At 40.9% G+C, this 19264-nt stretch overlaps 1 protein-coding gene across 4 annotated transcripts in view; it reads right to left on the bottom strand.

Annotated features, from left to right (window-relative positions):
• The window catches only part of SLC8A1 (solute carrier family 8 member A1), a 386260-nt gene that overhangs the window by 12731 nt on the left and 354265 nt on the right, over positions 1–19264 (bottom strand). The window lies entirely within an intron of this gene.

The following is a 19264-nucleotide window of genomic DNA, read 5'->3' as shown; positions in this document are numbered from 1 at the left end:
TATGCACCTCATTAATAGCATTTTTTAATTCATCCCAACTATTTTTAAGCTCCATAGTCTTTGTAGCAATAGCTTCTCTGATGTCTTCCATGCCTTTTCCAAGCCCAGTGATTAATTTTATGCCTATTATTCTAAATTCTTGTTCAGTTATGCTGCTTATATCTGCTTTGAGCAGTTCTTTAGCTGTCATTTCTTCCTGGAATTTCTTTAGAGGAGTGTTCTTCCATTTCGTCATTTTGGCTAGGTTTCTGTCTCTTGTTAGTTTTAAAAGCTTGATATTCCCTCTGAACCTGCAAGTACTGCTATATTAAAGAAGGCTTATTGACTGTCCAGGGCCTGTCTGTTCAGGAAGTGTTCTTTTAATGGTGTCTCTTGGTCTCTCTTGTTGAGACTTTGGTTATTTTACTTCCCTACTCATAGTGGTATTTGGGACTCTCCACCATGTGTACTTTGGCTTGTTTCTTAGGGTAGCCCTATGAGGTTGTCGTCTTAGTGGACTCTGTCTCTTTTCCTCCCAAACAGTGTTCAGGGTCTTATGGCTTCAGGCCTTCTCTGTTTGAGAGATGGGGGCAAGTGAAATGTATGGAGCTCCCTACTTCTCTACCATCTTGCTTCCTTCCCTTCATTTTGTAGATTTTTGAGAACAAGCTTATAGTTCCTGTGATCTGGAGAAATCCAAACCCTGGAGCACTACCAATGGAAACGTAAAATGGTAAGGCCACTGTAGAAAGCAGTTTCCACCACTCCCCCAGGAGACCCAAACCGGAGTGTTTCAAAATCTGAAGTGTGGTATGCTGCTTATTCTCCTGGGAGGGCTCTTACGTGCCGAATCCCCTCCCCACCTTAGACATACCACCCTGTTATGCTCTTATTATCTTTAAACCTTGTTCCAGCATGGATGCTGTGAAAGACCAAAGGAGGAAGGAAATGTACTTAAATTCGTAGGATTCTGGCTCTGCCAGCTTGCCAGGCAAGAAGCTTACCTACTTCAGAGGGTTTTGAAAGAGACGTGTTAACATGAGCAGCACTCAGATTAGGGCCTGGCACCTAATGAGTGTTCAGTATTATTAGCTATTTTTATAACCCAATGGCTCCAGATCCTAAGAGAACAAGTGGTAAGGAATTCTGACTTAATGTGATAATGCTAAACTTTTAGGGAGTTATAACGTCCTTTAAAGACTTCCTAACCTTATGATCCTCTGCATTTAAAAATGTGATAAAGCAGAAAACTATTCTTAAAAATCAAAGCGATTCTTTATTTTGAAAATTCCATCTAATCTAGGTCATGAAATGACATTGGAGCTCTTCTAGTTTTTAAGGCCCTAATCTCACTAGTGACTGAAAGGCAGGCATCTTTGCTGAAACAATGCACATATTCCTCTCTGTTCTCCTCTATGTGCTTTTTGTCTTGCCTTTTTAGAATCCAAATGGAAATAATTTATACATGAATTCTTCTGTCACTGTAGACTTTGAGCAAGATTTTGTCTTTAGTTGTGACATTTACCCAGGTAAATATGAAAACCACACTGCCTCCGACACTCACTCCATTGGTTCATCTCAAAAGAATCCTTACTTCCAAGTGAATTTCAAGAGATCAAGGAATTACTGATGTTTGATTGACTAATGACCAGTTAGGAATTGTAAACACAGGAAAAAGGGAAAAACACTTAAATGAGATTTCTGCCTATAAAAGCTCCTGAAAGAGTAAAAAAACGACATGACTTATTTTTAGAAGAGAACAGAGGTAAGTAAAGTGCTCCAGAGGATTCGTGTTGGCAGATCAAAACACCTGCTTCTTCTCATTTTTATCCCCAACTGCAAATCAGAAGCACCAGGGTGACATTTGGAAAATACTAGCTTTCTAGCCCCACCCAAGTTTCTATTTAATTGGTCTGGGGCACCAGTTTAAAGCTCCCCCAACCAGACTGAGATCCACTAACCACTCAGAGCCTTTGTTTCTTCATCTGTGTAAGGACATTGGAACCTCCCAGATAGTGTATGGAATAGCCTGGACACATAGATCATCAAAAACCAGCCATTTTTTTGTTATCAAATAACTGTTTTCATTTCACTATGTTAACTTGAACATTTGCACTTTGTAAGGGTACCTCTGGGACTTAGTTTTCCTGTTACATATTTGAAATCCTGGGAGATTTTAAATTCAAAGAGATTAATTCTAATTAAAAGGGATAAATGGGGTTTATTTTTCCAAGGATCACATATTGGAGAAGAGAATGAAGACAAACCAACTGTGCTATTTGATCTGCTTTACAAAATGTAATTTGATCCATGCTCTCAAAAGAACATGATAATACTCCACTCTTAAACACACCCATTATGGGATGATTTTTCAATATGTTGTCCATGAACATTCAAGAGAGGATCCAAGGTTCCTCTTCCTTGTTTAAACCTTTAGTTTCATGAGGTTTGCTGAAATTTTCTCAAATCCCTGGTTCTAAATCTTTGAGGTCAACAACAACATTTGAGCCTCCCAAAGAACTGTAATGGTTTGTCTGAGATGGGGCTTATTCTATTCAGTTCATCCTGTTCAATTCTATTCATTCCTCCCTATGCCCACTGTTGACCTTGAAAAAAGCTCCAACCCAACTAGCAGGGTGTGGAGCAAAGAAGTGTTATTCTGACCTGGTTGTTTCCTGCAACTTGCATTTATATGATCTTGGAGTGGACCAGATTACGTATGTTAAGTGGGTGTAGTACTTTCACTTTGGGAGTCCTGCTTGTCTATTTCCCCACATAAAAAGATTTACTCAGATTATTGTGGTGGAAGTTCCGATGAGTGCCTGACAAACTAAGGGGTATAGGGTTGACTGACTTGAGAGAAGTCTCCTATCTCTGGTCAAGTGGTGAACAGGCAGCTTGATGAAGACCGTAGTATTCCATAGTTCCCACTGGGTTCATATGAATCAGTGGTTCTGCTTGGCATTGAGAGCCTTAGTAAGCAGAGGTCACTGTCAGGAGTTAATTTGGTCACCTGGTTCCATGTTACTCTGTGGTTAATCACTGTTGTTACTGACGAATGCCAGTGCTGATTACTATGGACTGCATAATGTCCCTAGTTATAGTAGTGAGGAGCCTAAGCTATGGAGGAAGACCTGGTCCTGGTCCCACTTACTGTGTCCTGGGTGTGGCCTTGGGATAACCTCTCCTTAAGACTCTGATACCTGTAAAATAGGGATAGGACATAAAAGTCCCTAAATATAGCCATAAAGATGATAAAAGAAGTACTACAGAAGGGCTCAGGATGATGTCTGGAAGTCAGTAGGTTGACGGCAAATATTTCCCATTTCAGAATTCTTCTGATGATAACAAAGGGAAATATTAATGATATTAACAGCTTTTTATTATGGTTTCTTTCAGCCAGATGATTTAAGGTTAATAGACCTACAGGATTTGGGGACAGTGTGTTTCTGTCTTTGTCCACAAATGTTAGTGGTGATAAGGGCAGCAATAGTTAACATTTATGAGGCTCCTAGGTGAGGCTATATATATGGTCTCCCATCGGGGCATCTGGGTGGTTCAGTCAGTTGAGTGACTTCAGCTCAGGTCATGATCTCATAGTTCATGGGTTCATACCCTGCTTTGGGCTATTTGCTGACAGCTCAGAGCCTAGAGCCTGCTTCGGATTCTGTGTCTGTCTCTTTCTCAAAAATAAACATTTAAAAATATTATATATGGCTTACCATACACATACATATACATACAACTATATGAAGTAGGAATTTTTATTATCTTCATTTGACAGATGAGAAAATTAAATCCCTGAGTATAACAAAGCTAAAATTATATAGCCAATAAGACATGAAAGTTGGATTTAGCACAAATGAATGTGATCCTACCCAGAATTCACGTTCTTAACCACAAGTGCACTGTGTATTGACTGACTTTACACATAAGAGCGTGGGGTGTTGACAAGGACTAAGTAACATATTTGAAATTTGAAAATGGACAAAGGGTTCAAAGAAAATATCCAGAAATCTCATCATTTCACCTCTGATCAGTTGAAAGAAAAGTATTAAAATGGTTTTACAGAGAAACATCAGCCTTTAGAAAAATATTTGCATAGGTCAGAAACAGATAGGGGCACCTGGGTGGCTCAATTGGTTAAGCTTCTGACTTCAGCTCAGGTCATGATCTCACGGTTCGTGGGTTTGAGCCCCGCATCGGGCTCTGTGCTGACTGCCAGCTCAGAGCCTGGAGCTTGCTTCAGATTCTGTGCCTCCCTCTCTCTCTGACCCTCCCCTGCTCACACTGTCTCTCTCTCTCCCCCAGAAATAAATAAAACATAAAAAAAAAATAAAAACAGATAAAGAGCTATATTCATGGACTCTTCATTCTTTTAGAACAATATTAGAGATCACTGACAAAGTTTTTTCAATTTCTTAAGTTCCTGGCTTCTCTTGGTATTTACATTATGTAAAAATAGGCTTGAAAGAACTTACTTTAAAAATAACATCAAGGTCCTGATATTTTCAATTCTGAGCCATAATTCTATTACTTTTATAATAAACCTATATTTTATTTATACCAAGTCCATGAGGGTGAAACCTTGTTGAGATTTAGTCAAGCAGCATTTTGCTAATTTTGAAAAGGCAAAAAAGGGTATGTTTGGGGCTATAACAAGGAGCTAACTGTCCCTTTCCCAAGCTACTTTGTTAGGAGATACAACGGGAACTCCTTGCCTCAAACACAGTCCAGGGCTGCCCTGCAGGAAACAGTGTCTTCCAGCTTGCTTTTCCTTCCTTCCCCATAATCTCCCCCATCCCTCAGCCCTCCTTGCCTCTGAAGCCTGGTTTGCTCTTCTGTGCTTTGTTCTGTTTTTGGAACATCTGTCTCCTGTCTGAATCTTCACGAGTTCTGCTTTAGAGATGGTAAAGCCATAGGTGCCCCAAGCTTTGCTAGAACTGGAGGTAGCTGAGTGGGGCCCGACGGAAAGACTGCACTATAACTTGGAGAAGACAGAAACGCTCACTCTCACTTCGAGGTAGCCTTAAGAGGNTTTGGAACATCTGTCTCCTGTCTGAATCTTCACGAGTTCTGCTTTAGAGATGGTAAAGCCATAGGTGCCCCAAGCTTTGCTAGAACTGGAGGTAGCTGAGTGGGGCCCGACGGAAAGACTGCACTATAACTTGGAGAAGACAGAAACGCTCACTCTCACTTCCAGGTAGCCTTACAGGTTACAAGAGAACTTTCCTTTCAGCTGGGCTGTACTGGTGTAACTCAAAGTCTACAGATCTAGACAATACACCGAGGACACCCAACATATGCCTGTGTCCTGTGGATATTTACCCCGTTATTTATTCCTCGTAAACCTCTTTTTGAAAGGGTTTGCTTTGTGCATTATAAGTGCAGGAAAGCGTGGACACTATTAAAAGCAGGCAAATGGAGTCATCTCAATGAACCGTAAAGGTCACAGCTGGACCACTGCAGGGTGGCTCAGTTAAGTGTTTGACTTCGGCTCAGGTCATGATCTCATGGTTCATGAATTTGAGCCCTGTGTCGGGCTCGGTGCTGACAGCTCAGAGCCTGGAGCCTGCTTCAGATTCTGTGTGTGTGTCTCTCTCTGCCCCTCTCCTGCTCACATTCTCTCTGGTCTGTCTCTCTTTCTCAAAAATAAACATTAAAAATATTTTTAAATAAAAATTAGTAAAGGTCACTATATACAACTTCAGCCCAGCACTGGAGGCAGCAGGTGATACTTGACAGGTGGGAGTTGAGAGCCTTCTGGAAAGTTCTCAAAGTTCTCATTCTCCTATTTCTGCTCCTACTTTGTCTTGACGTGGTAGAACTTTCTTCCATTAGTTTATTCCTATGGATTAATCATGAGGCCCAAAAAGGTGTATATGTCTATCAAAAGTCTTAAAAATGCACAAAATCTTTGATCCAGCAATTCTACTTCTGGTGATTTAGAAGTAATTATGTACATATGAAAGGTTATGTATGGGGGTGGTCAGTGTATAATTTTTATGCTAGAGAAAAACTGGAAACAGTCATTTCCGGTAAAATTACAATTTTAGTGTGCAGCTGTTAAAATTATGATTAATGATACTTTAGCATGTTCATGATACACTGCTAAGTGAAAAACGTTTGTATAACTGTGCCTAGTATGAGTCCATTAAAAAGTGTAGGTAAATATTTGATATGCCTTGTATACACATTTTTGTGAATTTATTTAAACATACCAGGATTTTAAAATGAAATTATAGATACAAGAATGCAAATGGATGGTGGGATTGCTGGATGAGTTTTTATTTGGTGTTATTAATATTTCCCATTTTATTCACGAAGAGAATGTATTATTTACTACCTTATTAAAGTGATAATCTACACTTTTAAAAAGTCTTGTCTAAATAATAGAGTCTGTCTGGGAAGAGATGGAGGGTTGATTTTCAGCCTTTTCTGGTCCTTTCAGTGGTCAGGGCTATGGAAGTGGGATCCTAAGAGGGAAGGCATCATAATACTATATATACAGCAGGTGCATCTCAGCAGGGGTCAGGGTGAGGAGGGGGTGGAAGTAATGAACAGGTTTCCTGGCTATCAGGAGCTGGCCTGGAGTTTAGAGTTGGGAAGGTACTCTGAACAGGCCATAAAATGGAAAGAGAATATTGAAACAACAAACTTTGTCCACTGTAAATGTTTTCTGAGGACCAGTTGTGAAGGGGAGAGATGTATGGGTCTTTGTTTCCTTTAAACCATTCCTGTCAGTCAATGATGGACTGGGCAACAAGGCCAAAATCCTCTCTAAATTCTGTATCTGTGTTACAGCAACACTATATTATATCTACTAATAGTATATTCCATTGACTTCGGCCCACAAAATTACTTTGCGTATTCGTTTGTTGAGAGCTCTGTGCTCTTGAGATTTCTGGGAAGGTATATAATACCCAAGTCTTTCATCACTTGTACCTGGGTTCTTACTAGAGATGTAATTTGTCATGCAGAGGCTAGAAAGTAAGGTGTAGAGCTCTGTCCAGGCTGCTAAGGATACGTGATGAGGCTGAGCTCTAATGTCCAGTTTTGTTCGTGTCTCTTTCCCAGGCACCTAGCACTGCTCTTGGTAGATACTTTTAAAATGACTTTTGACAGAAATTTCTTATTTTTACATCTAAGAGCTTTCAGAGCTCTTCCATAGATGTTCTACTATTCTGTCTGACAATTCAGTGGGTGTGGGGGTGAGGTGCTGTGTTTTTTTCAGGGGAGGAAGCTGAAGCGCCCTAGGAGTCAGAAGGAATGTGAACGCAGGGGTGGGCCTAGAATCCACATTCTGTGATTCCTGGTGCCCGGGTCCTCATGCTTGAGGCTTGGTGCCAGGATCCTTCATCAGATCCCATTCTTGCCAGATATCATTCCATGCTCCGCGCCTGATCACACTNCGGGTCCTCATGCTTGAGGCTTGGTGCCAGGATCCTTCATCAGATCCCATTCTTGCCAGATTATCATTCCATGCTCTGCGCCTGATCACACATCTAGATTGCCTAACTTCCAGGGCTGCTGTGGATACCAAAGAGATAATTTCCACAAATGTACTTTTAAAACAATGAAGCTATGCCAGTGTGGTCTGTTGAAACACTTCGTGTTACATGTAAATGCCCTGCCTTCATCAAATCATACATTCATCACCGATGCCTTAATGTGGATCATTTGTTGGATATTCCAAAGTAGTAACTAACACGGAACATTTAGATTGGGAAGGGAAGAAGTATTGGGGAGAAAAACCCAGGGCAATTGGGTACTGTCCCCTAAGAACAGATGTGGTAGGAGGGGTGAGAGTCACAGCTCACAGTCACAGCCAGAGAGGAAAGTAAACCACAAAAAAATGCAAAGAGGTTATTTAAAGGAATAGACCAAGAAAAAGTAATAACTTTTCATAATTTCGAAGGTTAGAACTGCCTGGATAAGTTTGCAGGGGGACAACTAGAGGTTTGAGTGAGTAGGTAGTTTGCCAAAGATCAGTGGTTAAAGGAATCCTACTACCCTATTAAAATATCCCTCCATGTGTATAGAATATGCATGCTCTTGATTCCAGGATTCCATGATCCTGTTTTATCTTCTCAACAATGTTCACCCTCATTGCTATCTGAAACTTTATCCTATTTTTGTTAGGTAGCTGTTTTCTTCTCCTGGAGTATGAACTTCATGGGATTAAACATCTGTTTTTGTTTATCCCTCTATATCTACCATGTTGAACTGGGTCTACTACTTAGTAGGTACTTACTAAATATTTGTAGAATACATGAATGAAAACACATGCAACATAGTTCTGAATCCTATGCTTTGCCACTGTATCATACTGCTTCCTTTGATCTCATGGTTAAAAAATAGTATTAATCTCTTTTTTAATGCCTAATGACTCCTGTAGAGGGAACACCAGTTGAATATCTGATGATCAACAACGCTACATAGTCTCACACTCAGTTTGCACTTCCTGGCATTATCTGTCAGAACATAATTTTTTCTTTTGAATCTTACTTCTCACTGATAGTCCTCTGTAGACTGAGCTCAGGTGTAGACGTTGTAAAAGAAAGGGCTTAATCGGTACTCTCAGGAAAAGAAGACTTGATCTTGAAGTTATCAATGTCAGGTGGTTCTAGGTGGTTTGACCCTTGTCTCCCTACATGTGGAACTGGGGAAGCACAGACAGAAACAGATAAAAGGATGGGCAGCACCTGGGAACACTTCTGATGCAGTCTCACCCTGGGTGTTGACCCCTCTCTGAGCAGCCTGACCAGCTGTCCTTTAATTGGACGAGTGGGTTAGTTTAGGGCTTTTGCTTTGCCATTTTTCAGCCATCTGGAGCAACATCCTACAAAGAATCCTTCAGGGAGGGACGTTTTCATGATCTTTTTGTGCACTGGTGGTTAGTTGTTGTTTTACAACTCTAACTCAGGAATGACAAGGTAAAATTTGTCCTCTGCTGGCTCCATTTGCGGACCCCAGTGGGGATCATTTCAGCTTGGAACCACAGCAAGGCTTGCTTGTTGTCTCAACCCACGAGTTTTTGCAGTAATAACCTAATAATAGCTTACAATTTATGGGGGACCCTGTCAAAAAGCCCCCTGGGCTCCAGAGGGGGAGCGGGAGGGGCGGGGAAGGAAACAAACACAACACATCATTTCCTGATTGTAAATAACAGATCCAAAGTGAGCTGTTTTCTCCTTAGCACAAAATATAGGATTTATCTGTGCTGAGTTAAACAAAAGTTATCAAATACGGCCACCAACAGATTTGGCATTTCTGGGTCATGCACCAGAAAAGGGGGCTGAAGAACGGGAGGCATTTTGTGGATTTAAGTCCTTTTTCTGGAATGAAGCAGAGTATAAACTGATAATGTATAGCTTATGTTTCATTCCTGGGAAAAGGCAGGATGTGAGGTCTGTGTGCCAGGGGAGGCAGTGATGGATTTCCAGCTGGCTTTGTGCTTAAATGCCAAGTACCATGATTTCATGTCTAGGATATGCACTATCCCCAACAGATACTAAAATGCTTTTACAGTCACATGTAAGATTTGCTTTTTAAATTGAATTACCATTTTATTTGCCTTCCCTTCTAAAAATACCAGTGGGCTTTAAATTCACTTTGTGGCTCATGCAGTGCCCATGACATGGCAATTAGGTTCTGCTTTTTTTTCTTTTTATAGCCCACTGTTTTTCCTTTTGAATTCAGTGATGATATTCTGTGTGCAGGGAGACAATGCTCATAGCCTCTGTTCTAGGCCCTGGTCTCTACTCTCTTCCTAATGGTTTTCATGGATTTGAGCTGGACGAGGGTCTACAGGGTGACAGCTGGGGCGAGGGAGAAGAGTAAGAAGCTGAACACAGGGGAGTTGCCTCATTTGCAGTGTGTTAGGATTACCTGACTGAATTGGCCAAGGATATGTAGCCTCCATAGATCATTAAACAGGGGTGTTACCCCAAGATTCACAGTGCTGATTCTGAATACAACTGTGTGCTATTTTCCTCTAGCAACTTCAAGTATATGAGCTAAGGTTACTATTGGGGAGTATGGGGGAGGGTAGTGGGATTGTCTTAAAGGGTGCACAAATCTATGCACAAAGCAATAATGACCAAAAATATCTCATACCTATAGTTTGCAAACGTCTGTAGAGATTTTGTGGTGAAGAAAACAAAAATTATCTTAAAATCTTGTGGAAGTAAATCCCTACATGTATGTATTACTAAAGTACAGTTACTATCGTGTGGAGGATCCATGGTATTTTTATATTGGGCCTTGTGAAAAGCTGAAAGACGAAGAATCTGTGGGGTCTTAGAAAGTGACATTAGTGGCTGAAAGTAGAGGTGGGGGTTACCTGTCCGTGGCCAAGAGGGGTGTTACTGGGGTGACGTGAGGTGCCAAAGCTCGATTAGGGTAATACTGGTTGCGGGGCACTGTAGATTTGCTCACAAAATCCCGGAACTGTATACGTCAATGGATGACTTTCATCGTATATAAATTATGCCCACACGTTAAATTATGCCCATGTTAAAATGTTTAAACATTTTAACATTGTTTAAAAATGCAGCCTGAGGCCTGAACTTAAAAGAAAAAAAATGCAGAACAGTGGTTCTTGAAATATTTCATTTTCACTATCTTATTTTCACATATGAGAAGGGAGAAATGAAGGTTACCACCTCGGCATTATCTCCAAGTCACTTGTAAGAGACCCATGCTCTTGTTAATCCCCTTGGAGCAAACAGGCCTGAGGTCATCAGCACACTTGAGGCTTTTCTTCCCTTTGGAATATACCTCAAGAATAAAAAGGAGAGGAAATTTACATTCATTTGCTTTGCACATTCATAACACCAGCTCTCTGAATACAACGCAGCGCCATAGACACACACTCACCCCTGAACAGCATGATGTTTCTGTCCATATCCTCGCTTCGTCTGACCTAGACTATGCAAGAAGGCCCAGAAAAGACTGGGGTGAAATATTTTTAGCTTTCTTTCGTTTACACTGTGAGTTTTGTGGGACTGAGTGAAGGTGGTTGGAGTGGGATGGGGGCACTAATCCAAAGACAGGCTTATGTCCCATCGGGCATAACTCGTGCTGCATTCTCAGCTCCCTGGGGCCACCCCCTGGCAGATGACATCATTGTCAGCATCCTGGTCCCCCTCCAGCCTTGTGCTCCGTGCCAGGGACCCATGCAGTGCTGCCCCTTGAGACATATCAAGGATTGTAATCGCCAACAAAAGACACCTTATAAGTACTAAATACAGACTCTTCCTTTGGGCCGTAAGAATGGGCATGGAGGAGGACACTTGTGGGGATGAGCACTGAGTGCTATGTGGAAACTAATTTGACAATAAACTATTTGTAAAAAAATAAATAAATAAATAAATAAAACATTAAAAAAAAAGAATAAAGGATTCAAGTAGTTTCGAAATGGGTGTTTCCCAGGTTTTTACAAAAACGCTTTGGGTCTGCTGCACTTAGTCTATTCCCCACTGTGTTTTAGTTTAGAATAACAGGCAGTCCTGTGCCATTTATGGAGTGAATCTTGTGAAATCTGGTATCCAGCCTTCCTTTGTTTTGCTCTGTCCTTAAAAATGCTTGCTTTTGTAAGCTTCCCTCAACTCCTATGACATCATCTGTTCGTGAGAAAGTGTGCTGGAATGTTTCGCGTGTTTTACCTCCAGCTGGCTGGTCACTGGCGTGAGGGTGAGAAAAGGTCCTGTGGAAAGCCCTCTGATTAGGGCTGCCTGGTGCTGCACCTCTGGCCATGTCCCTGGGTGGCTCTGCCTCTTGGCCCGACTACGATCAGAGGGCCCATTTTCAGCAGTCGTGACCTTTCGTGGTGGCAAAGAAACTGACTGCTTATTTAGGTATCTGGAAACAAAATATACCTGCCCTTTCGGTGGCTCCTGGGGGAACCAACACTATAGCCACGGGGAAACCCTGGCTCAGAGTAAAGCAATTCTGTTTTCATTCCCATTTAAGCTGATGTGAAATGTTAATCGCCTAATTAAATATGTATACACATAATATGTAGCTCTGGTACTTCCTCTTCAACCTGCGTCTGAGTTGAAATGCCAATGTGGAGTGTAAAGCTCAGAGTAAAATGGCAGGAAACAGGAACACAGCTGAGAATGTCCACCTCACCAGAATTCCTAACATAGGACCAAATAATGAAGATGGGCTGTGAATTTACTTGGTTTGCTATTTTTCACTTGCTGTGATATAGCTGAGCTAAATACCAGAAGGCCTAAGACTATTTATCAGTACCTTGAAGTAGAAAGGAAAAGAGATCTAATTTTTTTTTGAGCATCAATTATATGCTAGGCCCTGTGCTGGCTACTTGATAAAGGTGCTTTTATGTCATCCTCACTACAATTGTGAGATTTTCCTGTCCCCATTACTATTTTTCAGGTTAATGAACGAAGGTTGACAGCAGTTTGCTTCTAGAGGTGTCCTACATCCTGTAAGTGGGGTGGGTGGTTTTGAACTCACGTCTACCTGACTTTGAAGCTCATGTTCTTTTATACCTTCTTGTGGATATGCATGAACACCCCCTACAAGAAGATTTTGCATAATTTTTATGATATTGAGACTGTTAACTGGTTAATTCGTGAACCCAGAAACCAAAGTACCAAATCTATCTGAAGTAGGATGGAGAGAGTGGAAATGATTGTATCAATCTGATTCCTCGTTGTTCTCCAGGGTAGATCAGATGGGTGTGGGATTTCAGAATGGCTGAATACAACTTACCCTGCAAAGAGTATCTGATTTGTGCGACATGCTGTGTTTCCTTCTGACCCCATCTCTGTTGTTAAGCAGGGGGTAGACTGGGTGTGTGTACTGACAGATGTCTTGGATAGTTGTTCCTAGCTAGTGATTCTACTCACAGGCTTCTACTTCTGCTCAGAGACCTAGAAAACTGGGCTTGATTTCCAGAGTTGCCAGTACATCTGCTGGGAGATATGTCCTTCCTGGTCCTGACCCAGGTGTCTAGTCAGCCATGTATATCACCGAAAGCTTTGGTCTCGGCCCAGAATGACCATACCTCCTCTAAGTTGTTACATGTAGGAAATGCTAAGTGTTTATGGGTATAGAAATAGGCCTTTACCATTTCTGTAATTTCCTGAAGCATGTACTCCACCAGGTGTTTTCTGTGCCAAAGGAATAATGATCATGCCTGACCTCAAAATGCTTGAACATAATCCTACTGTGGCATGCTTTAAAAGTTGGAAATACTAAATTGAAGCAAAGAGAGAAGTAATTTCCCACAAAGTATAAGATATGTGAGAAAGTATGGAATGCTTACTCTAAAAATAAATCCATATAAAAAATCCACATAAAAAAATAGAGTGGTTGAGTACCAGATTATAATGAGAGACACAATTTGTCATCAATTGACACTTGGACTGAATATGAGCAAATCATTTATTTATTCTCTTTGGGCCTTAATTTCATAATGTAACTGATGATATTTGTGCTCTCTTTACGTGATAAAGGGACTTAAACAGAGACACCGCTGTCTATACAACCTGTCTGACTATATTAGTTATGTTAGGATCCCCTGGGAAATAAAGCAGTGGGATTTTATAAATTGTAATGTCTTTGGTACTCAAGTGTACTCTACAATATTGTAGTTTTCAGAGTTTTTAGAGGTTAGGAAGCTAAAAACCAAAACATGTTAACCATGCATAATTTTTTTTTTTTTCTGCAATGTTTTCTAGCACAATGCCAAAGAGGTAAAAAATAAATTCATTTTTAGAGAAGGATTGGGTCTCAGGGACAAAAAAATCTCAGAGGAGACAAAAATCACTTCCTATCACTTAACAATATGATCTAAATAAAATAATAGATAATGTAAATACAGTGTGCATGCCTAGCACACAGTGCAGTGGTAAAGTTTTAAAAGTTTCCATCCCTGATCATAATACTTCTCCTATTCATTCTCATTTTCTGATGGTTTCTATTCCGTTTGACATTTTGAGAGTTGATGTCAGTGTAGAGAATGATGATTTCCTGGATTTATAGCAATTTTTGGTAAGCAAAGTGCTCTGAGATCCATATTACTTAATCCTCTCATCAGTTCTGCTTAAATTGCCATGTATCATCGGGGCACCTGGGTGGCTGAGTCAATTAAGCATCTGACTTCGGCTCGGGTCATTATCTTGTGGTCTATGAGTTCGAGCCCTGTGTTGGGCTCTGTGCTGACAGCATGGGGCCTGGAGCCTGCTTCGGATTCTGTGTCTCCCTCTCTCTCTGCCCCTCCCCTGCTCATGTTCTGTCTCTCTTGCTCTCAGAAATAAATAAAACATAAAAAGTTTTAGAAAATTAAAAAAAATTACTATATATCATCATGCCTGTTTTACAGGCAGGAAAACCAAGGCTGAGTCAAACAATTGATTCTAGTCACACAATGAGTAATGGTCAGAAGTCCAGCTTCCTGCATTCAGTTCTAAAGCTCTACACCTATAGTTCTAAAGCTCTTTACCTCCTTGGTGCATATTCATGACATTGCAGCAAGCAAACATAGTGAACAGCTAGTAGAACTAGTTTTTTTTTTATCAAATTCTTCCTATGGTATTTAGAAATCTGGAAGTAATGTAACTTAAAAATAGCATACATTTTCCCTAAAATAAGGTTTTATTTTTTTAAAAAAGGTTCTATATACAGAATGGGAAAAATGCCTAAGATCATCTCTTTTCTTTCTCTTCACGATTTAAAATGTCTACAGTGAAATAATGCCTACTTGACAAAACTCAAAGGGTATTCAAAACCCTGGGAGTGAACAGCAAAGTCTAACAATGCCAAAGGCTGAGAAGCAGCCTTAGAACACCCATTATGGGAAGATACGGAGGGCAGTAGGCCAGCTTCAGGCACAAGCCTAATCAAGATGTATGGAGCACGACCAAGGCAGACTGAGTGAGGTAAAAATATTCCCAACTCATTAACATCTAAGAGTTTTGTCTGTAAGGAAGAATGCTTGCTTCTCCTTGATTCCAACAGGAGCAAGAGATGAACATGTGTGTTTGGAATGTGATACAGAAGCTGGAATGTCTTGACCCAGTATACCCAATTTCATCCAAGTAAATAATTGTAAGCTGAAAGAGTGTGTGCTACAAGTAGTGCCTAGGACAAAAATGGCTGAGTTCTAAACTTTTTGCATTAATTCCTCTTGAATTTTGAGCCTGCTTTCCATAGAAACAATCTGATGTAACCTAGTTATGGTCCCCAGTCAGGCTATCGAAAAATGCCTAATTAGTACTACACAAAATATACCTAAAGTTTTAAAAGTATTGGCCTGAGTTCTGGATCTGAAAAACAGGGATGATAGCAGAGAAAAGAATAAACAAAGAGACAAAAGTATCTTGCTCCTCATCATACTTCCCATCATAGCCAGATTACGAAAGAGGAGACTCAGTGCTCTCAAGTTACCCTTGCCCTTCCTACAATAATCTACCCAGATATAGTCTTCAAGAATAAGCCACACTATAAAAGTATCTACTGCTCAATTTCCTCGATCATAACTTTCTTACTTGTTTCTAGAAGATGTTAAGAAGAAAGCCATATGATTTAAATAATTCACACTAACGTGTAAATGACTGATTTGTCCATTCATTTATAGATACAATACATTCACATACACATCCAAACACATGGGCACATGTAATTGCATTACTTATGTGTTAGCTAGGCATTTTTTTAGAAGCCAAATATATGAGAGAGAATGAAACATTGAAAGGGCAAGGTTTTTGCTCCCATAAAGCCTACATTTCAGTGGGGAGAGGCAGACAACAACATTCAAAAATAAATCCAGGAAGTAATAAAGACCCTACAGAAAATAGTGTGATAGAACACAAAAGAATTGGTTGAGCCACTTTGCATTGTGTGGTTAGGAAAGGTCTCTTTGAGGAAGTGACATTTAAGATGAACTATAATTGAAGACAAAGAACCAGTCTTGGGTGAATGAAGGGGAAGAGCATTTTAGACGGCTAGTGCAACCTTGAGAAAGGAATGAACTTGGTGTGTGGAAGACAATAAAAAGGCCAGTGGGGCTGAAGAACAAGGAAGAAAACAGAATGGAAAGACAGGCAAGGGCCAAGTCACACAGGCCTTTGTAAACCAGGGGGATACTTTTGAAGTTTATCATAAGTGAAGTAGGAAGCCCTTGGAAGATGGTAAGCAGAATTGGGGTCTGATTTACATCTTATAACAATCCCTCGAAGAAGCATGGAGACAGGAAGCTCTTGCAGGAGTCGCAGAGAATGGCGTGCCTGGACTTGGCTGTCGAGAACTAAGTGGGTCCCATCATGATCTACCTTCGTGGTGAGATCTGAAGGACCTAGGGGATGGCTTGACTGTGGGGATGAGGAAAAAGGAATCAAGGACACTGGGTAGATAATGATACTGTTTTCCTGAACAAAGATAAGATCTGGAAGGAGTAGGTAGGTTTGGTTGAAGGATAAGGTAGTAGGGCTGTGGAAATAAAGCTCTTCTACTCTGGACACTGTGATCTGGAGCCCCAAATTCCACATCCAGCATCAATATAGGGAGGGCAGTTGGCACATGAATCTAGAACTCCAGAAAGTGGAGACTGGAGACACACATTTGGTAATCATTGGCACGTTGGTGGCATTTAAGCCATGGAGACTGGTGTGATGGGCCAGGGAGTGAGCCCAGGTGGGGAAGACAGGAGGGCGGGAGACTAGGCTCTGCTTATTCCAACATTTAGAAGTGGAAGGAGGCTTTTCAGGAAGCCCCTCTTCTCCGGAGAAGTAGCTCTCCAAAAGGTGATTCAAGAAAAGAAGGCCCTTGCTCTGCTAACAGGGGTGAGTCTTTAAGGTCATCTCGGCATAGCTAAGGCTGAGGGGGAGTGAAGACCCTCAGAGGTCCTCCTCTGCCAGTAGGTTAGAATGAGCATTTGATACTGGTTGTATAAGGAAGAAACTCTTTTCCCCATAGATTTTGAAAAATACGATAACAATATGATAAAAATTTTAAATGAGCTATTTAAGATATTTAATCCTGCCTTAACGCGGGCCATCACAAGCTGAGAATTCAAGGGTCTCACCTGCCAAGAGGCAGCACAACATCAAACACTAGCTGGGAGCTCTTCTACTTTAGGAAAAGTGTCAAGACATCAGCCTAGAGAAAAAGCTGCGTCACAGGACCAAGGCCGATGAATAGTAAGCTTTCAGTGGAAAAATTTAAAAAAAAAAACTAGTCTCCTCTATTCTTCTACCTGTAGCAACTGGGCTTCGTCATCTGGGAACAGTAGCATCATTTCCCCCCCCCCCCGAGGAATCAGAAGCTATAATAAGGCACTTCTCTGAATCATCAGGGTTGAAGAATCAAGTCAGAAATACTATGTTCAGCATCTTGTTCAATTTGCACAGCTTTTTTGGCGGGGGGATGTCTGTTTATATAAATATGATTATGAGATTACCTGTGAATATATTGTGTGGGGAGCAAGCTGCACAGCTAATATTGCAGCAAATTACAGGGATTCTCCTGATACCAGAGCAAAGAAATCTGTTTCCCGATGGGAAGAATTTTTGGCGGTGAAGAGAAACCATTTTGATAGCTAATGATTCTCTTGGATTCTCCCGAGCAGGCTTTCTTACCTCTTGATGCCCCTACCTGGGTTCTGAGCCAGTTTTAAGTGGCAGGACAATGGACTCCTCCAAACACTGAGGCTGAGTGTCATCCACATTTCACATTATCAGAAATGGTATGGCTTAATGATACGGTACGGCTGCCACACTTTTCAAAAGAGTTTAAAACCAGAGAGTCACACAGCCACTTTGGAAGACTGGTATATAGGAAAAGAAGCCAGTTTTGAGGTATTGAAATGAGAAGGTGGGAGATTTTTTAACATACATATTTTTAGGAATAAGGATTTGACTTAGTAAAATCATTGCTTTTGATCCATTCGAAACAAGAGATGCATTGGGTAGGCCCACCTGCTGACTTTGCAGTGAGAGAAGCTGATTTTGAGTAACACTGATGGGAGACCTAAGTTTTGCTTCCATTATCCTAATTTGTGCATATTCTCCTCAAGGGTTAAAGCCAGGGCCAGCAGTGTGTGCTAACCTGAGCACCAGCCTTAGAGAGAGTAGATCCCAGAACAGTTTCCTATAGTAACGTGAGATAGAGCAATGGATAGCTATGATGTTTAGATCCTTTTGGTATATATGTTCTCTAAACAAAACAACTCACAATATGAATATTTTAAGGTTTTCCCCTGCTTGCTAAATTTCTGGTTATTTGGGGGGAAATAAAGATCAAAATTGGAACTTCTAGACACGGCTGGGGCTGAGAGGGAGTCTGCTCCTCTCTGAGGATCAGCAGTCAGCTGGAAGACGTGGCATAGTCCTGCTCACTAAGGCATGAGTGAGAGTACCCTCTAAATCCTCTGGCACCTCCGTCACCTCACCCTTCATCAGGACTCCCAAATGATCCATCAGTTGGATAATACCATGTGTCATACAGCTCACCAGTATAAATCTAGACCGTTTATTCCTGGTTACTCAAGGATAAACTGTCCAAATATACTGTCAGATCATCCTCAGCTATTCATAAATAACTAATAACAAAAACTGCTGTTTTAATCAAATTCCTTCCATGTTTCAAATGTTTTACTAGATGCATAATTTATAGGTATTTTCTCCAGTCCTTCCCACAATTCTGCAAGTTAAATAGGACCACCCCTATTTTGCAAAAAAGGCTCAGAGACTTATCCCCAGTCACTGAGATGATGAATGTTGGTGTGGAGAACAATAACTAGTGACTTCCAGTGAGGAGATATATACATGATTTAACCCGCACTTGTTTGTGGACTCAAAACCCAAAGCCAGGGTTAGCTGTTTATCTGCCAAGAAGTAACTAGTGCTGGGACCTGGATCCTGAACTTCAGTTGCAAGAGGCTCTGGTGGGCACCAGAATCACCTGTGAACTGAAAACACATGTCTGGGCCTTTCTTCCAGATCTTCTGATTGCACAGGTTGATGGTGGGTTCAGGGTATTTGCAATTTTTAAACAAGCCCCCAGGTAATTTTGATGCTCACCGAAGTTTGAAAATTACTGCTGTCAATGCCATGTTTGGGAGGAGGATTTCTTAGACGTCAGAGCAAATATAATGAGCTACAGTTGCAGGTGGGAAAAAAAATTAGGCTTATAAGGAATGTACTAAGGGACAAAACATGGAGCTGGCCTGCTCGCTTTGGCCAGAATTACTTTTTCCCTGTCCTGATCAATATCAACTTTTTTTTTTTTTTTTTTTTTTTTTTTTTTTCCC

Source organism: Crocuta crocuta, unplaced genomic scaffold, assembly GCF_008692635.1.
Source record: "Crocuta crocuta isolate KB4526 unplaced genomic scaffold, BGI_CrCroc_1.0 scaffold164, whole genome shotgun sequence".
NCBI lineage: Eukaryota > Metazoa > Chordata > Mammalia > Carnivora > Hyaenidae > Crocuta > Crocuta crocuta.
This window is presented reverse-complemented; position numbering and strand designations above follow the sequence as displayed.